This window comes from Aotus nancymaae, unplaced genomic scaffold, assembly GCF_030222135.1.
Source record: "Aotus nancymaae isolate 86718 unplaced genomic scaffold, 86718_ANA_hifiasm-v0.15.2.pri h1tg000029l, whole genome shotgun sequence".
NCBI lineage: Eukaryota > Metazoa > Chordata > Mammalia > Primates > Aotidae > Aotus > Aotus nancymaae.
This window is the reverse complement of record NW_026988442.1, coordinates 27,145,420-27,151,871: the sequence shown is the minus strand read 5'-3', so window position 1 is coordinate 27,151,871 and position 6,452 is coordinate 27,145,420. Positions and strand designations below refer to the sequence as shown.

Below are 6,452 nucleotides of genomic sequence, written 5' to 3'. Positions count from 1 at the left end.
ATGGTGAAACCCCGTCTCTAAAAAAAAAAAAAAAGAAAAGAAAAGAAAAAAAAATGAATGCCACACAGGGAGACACAGACACACAGCAGATAGGGCAGGCCGGGCAGCATTCTGGGGCCTGTAACACCCAGTTGATCAGTGAGAGGCAGCAGGAGGGCTGGAGGCACCCAGGCACCCTGGAGGATCCCTGGTCCGAGGTCCCGGGTGGTGTTGGTGGTGGCAGCGGGGCTCAGCTCACATCATTCAGGGCCTTGCAGGCTGGTGAACTTGGGCAGCATGAAGGCTGTGCAGTGCACATCCGAGCTGTGGTATTTCAGCTGCATCTGCCCCGCCTGCTGCTGTGTCAGGTGCTGCACAGGCTCTCAGACACCGGTGCTCATGTTCTGCAGCACAGCATGAAGCCAGTCTGGCTGAAGGGGTAGATGGGGACCGTGCAGTAGGTGTAGCCCACCACGGCAACTGGCAGAACTGCCACATCTCCTTATAAGGTGCAGGTGCAGCCACGGGCACTCTCCCTGGCAGCAGAGAATGCCATCCTCCTCAAGGGCCACCTTCTTCCGCTGATAACAGGCTTCCATGAAGAGACTTTTGGCAGGGCCCATGTGGTCTGAGAAGTCAGTGATCACATCAAAGGCATCCTGGTTCTGCTTCATTAACTCAAAACCATCACCCACATGAAGGGATGGGCTTTGGGCTGGGTGGGGTGGCCACGCTTGTAATCCCAGCACTTTGGGAGGCTAACATGGGCAGATCACCTGCAGTCAGGAGTTCGAGACCAGCCTGACTAACATGGAGAAACCCCGTCTCTACTAAAAATTCAAAAAATTAGCCAGGCGTAGTGGCGCATGCCTGTAATCCCAGCTACTGGGGAAATTGAGGCAGGAGAATCACTTGAACCCAGAGGTAGAGGTTTCGGTGGGCCAAGATTGCACCATTGCATTTCAGCCTGGGCAACAAGAGAGAAACTCTGTAAAAAAAAAAAAAAGAAGAAGGGTCAACTTTGAACTAGAGTAGCAATTGGCCATGCCTGGCAGGAACTTCTTAGAGACGTGGATAACATCCTTGTCAATGTCACACTGGACCACGCACTCCATGGAGAGGTGCTTTCCCCACATCATGCAAGACACCCATCTCTGCCCCCAATGATCAGCACCTTTCGTGGGTTGGAGTGGCTGCAGAGCGGCAGGTTGGCTGTCATCTCCTAGTAGGAGAACTCATCCCTCTCTGTGCCTGGGGTGACGCCATCCAACACCAGCATATTGCTGTAGGTTTTACTGCAGAAGACAAGCATGTTCTGGTAGTGTGATTACAGGTCGTGGAGCAGAGACAAGGCCTGCCCGGACCACAGGCTGCACGTCTGGTGGAACCATCCCTCAGGGATGGCAGCGAGGCCAGAGGCGGCAGGGCCATTGGGGTCAGGCTCCATGGCGGGCAGGCAATGTGGGGCACGGACCTGGAACTACCGGCCACATGGAGCCACAGCACACTCGGACCGACTGCAACATGCTTTTAAACTCCATCCCTGTTACTTTTTTTTTCTTTTTGAGATGGAGTCTTGCTCTCGTCTCCCAGGCTAGAGTGCAGTGGCGCGATCTCGGCTGAGGCAACCTTCACCTCCTGGGTTCAAGCAATTCTCCTGCCTCAGCCACCCGAGCAGCTGAGACTGCAGGTGCACACCACCACACCCAGCTAATTTTTTGTGTTTTAGTAGAAACGGGGTTTCACCACGTTGTCCAGGATGGTCTCGAACTCCTGACCTCATGATCTGCCTGCCTCAGCCTCCCAAAGTGCTGGGATTACAGGCGTGAGCCACCACCCCCGGCCCAACCCTGTTCCTTTTATTGGTAAATCACTTCTTTTGCATTGCTGTTGAGTAGTATCATATTCCATTGTAACTGCATACACTGATGTGTTTACCCATTCACTGGGTGATGCACATTTGTGTTGTTTCATGATGAATAAAGCTGCTATGTGTGGACATATGTTTTCATTTCTTTTGGATAAATACTGAGGAGTGAGATCATTGGGTCAAACAGTAAGTGTGTGTTTAACTTTATAAGAAACTGTGAACTGTTTTTACAAAGTGGTGATACCATTTGAACCACCACCAATAATGTAGGAGTGTTCCGTCTGCTCCAAATGTTTGCCAACCCTTGGTCTCGTCAGTCTCTCTCAATTTAGCAATTCCACTGGGTGTGTCGTGCCATCACATGGTGATTTTACAAAGACGTTGAGCATCTTTCCATGAGCTCAGCTGCCACTCGAATATCTTCTTTGGCGAAATGTCTGTTCAGATCTTTCGTCCCTTTTTAATCGGGTTTTCCACTTCTCAGCTTTGAGTTGGTCTCCATAACCTCCACCACCAGATGTGACTTTCATTATTATGTCACATTGCAGAGTGAAAGGGACTGTGTAGATGTAATTAAGATTAAATCGTCAGCTGACCTTAAAATAGGAATATCATCCTGGATTATCCAGGTGGGCTCAAGATATTTACATGAACCCTTAAAAGGCAAAAAGGAAGGCAGAGAGATTCAAAGCATGAGAAGGAGCCCACCCACCATCATTAGCTTGAACACAGGGAGGACCCCATGGAAAGCATGAGAAGGAAATGAATTCTACCAACAACTGGTGAACTTGAAAGAGGCCCCGAGTCCCAGATAAGAACCACCTGGCAGATACCTTGATGTTAGCCTGGTCAGACCCTCAGAGGAGCTCCCAGCCACGTCATGTTGGAAAACCTGTGAGATGAGACAAGGTTGCTGTTCTAAGCCCCTACATTTGTGGCAATTTGTTGTTACACAGCAGCAGAAAAGTCATACACCATCTCTTTATTAAAAGCAAAAAAAAAAGGGTAAATTAAGGGATCCATAAATTTCAAGAAACATGAGAGTGCATATTCCTATGTGGAACAGAAGTCTTTACACTCATGTGTTGCTATGCAAACAAGACACACTTGTGTTGAAAAACTACAGCCAACTCCTTCCTGAACACACACCTCCTACCTTGTCCCTGTGGGCATTTGAATTCATGACTCAGTTTTTAGAGTTCCTGGAAACCAAATTCTCCTCCTCAGAGCCTCCCATCCCAGGAAGCCCAGGCCCCTCAGTTCTCAGGCAAGGTCCTGCTCACATGTTCTGGATGACATCATCCCCGCGGGAGCCGAGGCTCTGTTTGGAGGTGTTTTCTTCCATTCTCTGTGTGTTTTGTTTTGCTTTGTGTTTTACCTTCTCAGACCCAGGAACCAGTCCAAGCAATGTGTGCTTCTCCAACATGTTAACACAAACAGCCGCTTCCCAAACTGAAGAGGCACATGCTACCTTAATTACGCGGTTGCTATTGAAACACTCAAGTGATAGACAAAAGCTTTCATGTGGGGACAAAATTAATTGTACACAAACAAGAGCACATTTTATCTCGAGTTAAAGTCTCCAACGTTGCCTTGGCAGAGAACTCTTCGGCCATTTCTCTCCTTTTCTTTTTGGTGTTAAGTCTCACCCCTTTTATGAGAGATTTTCTTAGCGAACAGGGCCAGGCTTCAAGGTCCCCAGAGGTTTGCTGTCACTTCCCTTTATTGATTATTCTGTGGCTTCTGTTGAAGCTTCACTGGCTCTGGCCCACCTTGAGCCATGGCTCTCCCACCCCAGCCCTGTCCCATCCTAACGCAGTCCCCTCCCCTCAGCCTCTAAAGTGTAAAACTGTCCCAAGTCCATAACGCCCTGCCCTCCCCAAGTGCAGCAGCAGTCCGAGGTAAGCAATTGATTAAACATGATGAATAACAGAGCGGAAGATGCGGCGTGGGGAAAGAGCTCACTTTAGCTGCAACTCTGAGATTTATTGCTGAGTGCCACAAATAATGAAATCATCAATCTTCCCTGAACTAAAAAAGGAATCCACCACAGCAAGTTTGAAAAAGGCAAGGAGGAAACGTCCTGCCCGCTTGTTGCAGCAGCATAAAGCCTGGTTGCTCTGTGATCTCGCTGCCCAGCTAATCCACCCCAGGCACCCTGGAGACTATGCAGAGGGGACATCCCTGACCTGTCACCTGCCCGGTTGCTCTGATCCTGAAACCCGCTGACTCACTTACAGGAGGAGAGGATGGTCTTGGGTCTGTGACATGTGTCACTGGCACGACAATGGGTGTTTTCTGGTTCACGAGTCATCACAATAGCACAGTCCTTGAAGTCTTTGGCCTGTGCCAGGAAGGTCCTTTTTTTTTTTTTTGAGACAGAGTCTCACTCTGTTGCCCAGGCTGGAGTGCAATGGTACGATCTTGGCTCACTGCCACCTCTGCCTTCCGGGTTCAAGCGATTCTCCTGCCTCAGCCTCCTTAGTGGCTGAGCTTACAGGCACGCGCCACCACACCCAGCTAATTTTTACATTTTTAGTAGAGATGGTGTTTCACTATGTTGACCAGGCTGGTCTTGAACTCTTGACCTCATGATCCACCCTCCTCGACCTCCCAAAGTACTGGGATTACAGGTGCGAGCCACTGCATCCAGCCAGGAAAGGTGCATTTCAAGGCTCCCACACAGGGACCTCTGCGGCAGGCTTCCTAAATGCGAGGTTGCCCAGGCCTGTGGAAACCTGCTCTTCTCCAGCCCTTCTTTCCTTTAGCTGCCTGTTAGCCCTGGATACTTCGGCAGCCGTGACCTGGGGCCCTTTCCACGCATCTCACTGTCCTGGGTTGAACTGTGTCCCTTTCAAAATTCCTTTATTGGAATCCTAACCTGCAGTACCTCAGAATGTGACCTTCTTTGCAGAGGTAATCAAAGTAAAATGAAGGCCAGGAGCGGTGGCTAACATCTGCAATCCCAGCACTTTGGGAGGCCGAGGCAGGTGGATCACCTGAAGTGAGGAGTTCGAGACCAGCCTGGCCAACATGGTGAAACCCCATCTCTACTAAAAATATAAAAAATTAGCCAGGCATGGTGATACGTACCTGTAATCCCAGCTACTCAGGAGGCTGAGGCTGCCTCCCAGGTTCAAGCAATTTCCCTGCCTCAGCCTCCCAAGTAGCTGGGACTATAGGCACACACCACCACGCCCAGCTAATTTTTGTATATTTAATAGAGACAGGGTTTTGCCATGTTGGCCAGGCTGGTCTCAAACTCCTGACCTCAGGTGATCTGCCTGCCTCAGCCCCGCCAAGTGCTGGGATTACAAGCGTGAGCCTCTGTGCCCAGCCCATTTCTTTCTTCACAGCCAACTGAGCCCCATTAACTCAAAAGCCCACTGGCACCAAACTCAAATTTTTACACATCTGATTATCTTCAAGATAACTCAGAGAGATTTTTAGCCATTTACTGCCTGCCTGCTTTGCCTGACCTGCAAAACCTCACGTGACAGCTCTTACTCATACATAAGATAGAAAGTCTTGTCGTTACAGGGCCCCCAAAATTTCTCTGCCCTTGGGAGCACCCTGACCCAGAGACTCCTTAGCAGGCTGCGCTGCTGAGTGACATCACTTCGTCACACAAGGCCCTGCCCCAGAGTTCCCTTGCCCTCCCTGGCTTCTGCTGCGAGGGACCTTCCCTGCTTGCAAACCTGTCAAAGTCAAAGTCCTGCCCAGTGATGCGAGTGTGTGCTACTGCCACCTCAGGGTCAGGTTTTTCCCCTGATCAGCCCCCACATCCCTGGAACAAACGCAAATGGAATGGCCACGCCCTGGAAACCTGATGCAGAAGACCCAACCCTTCCCACTGTGCCGCAGGCTGGAGGCATTAACCGAAGCAGGGACCTCAACTCCTCCATGTTCAAGAGACCGGGAAATGCAGGTTTTAGCTATCCAGCCTCTGCAGCCCCGGAAGCCGGCCAGGCGGAGGTGCCCACCCACAGCACTCATCACACACTGACCTCAGGCTGCAGCTTCTGCTTTCCTGACACAGGCCCCCTTCATTCCTGTACCGGGGTCCAAGGAAGCCTCCTCACATCTGCCACATGATGAGGGCTGGGAAACCAGCTGAGCTGGACTCTGATCCTCCAACTTCCTCTCCAGGGCCACCGACTATCCAGGATAGCCCAGAACTCTCCAGTTTTAGCACCAATAGTCCCATGTCCCAGCAAACTCCTCAGTTCTGAGCCAATGAGGATGGGTGGTCTCCATGCTCCTCTCCCGGCAGAGCCACCCCTACTTCTTCTGCATATGATTCCAGTGAACAAGGGTTCTTTGCCAAAAGTGACTGCAAAAATCAGTCTCCAGCACCCCCCCCCCAGAGAAAAGAACACTAGCTATGGTACAGGGTTTCCCAAAACAAGGCACACATATCTCCAAAGATGATTTGGGTCTTTCACAAATGAATGCTGCTTTTTTGTTTTTTGTTTTTTTAATAGAGATGGGGCCTCGCTGTGTTGTCGAAGCTGGTTTCGAACTCCTGGCCTCAAGTGATCCTCCTACCTTGGTCTCCCAAAGTGCTGGAATGACAGGCATGAGCCACCATACCCAGCCTGTG

The 6,452-nt window shown here is 50.4% G+C and overlaps 1 pseudogene; it reads right to left on the bottom strand.

Annotated features, from left to right (window-relative positions):
• Positions 1–229: 229 nt before the first annotated feature.
• LOC105727416 (spermidine synthase-like) lies at positions 230–1,426 on the bottom strand (annotated as a pseudogene).
• Positions 1,427–6,452: the final 5,026 nt, after the last annotated feature.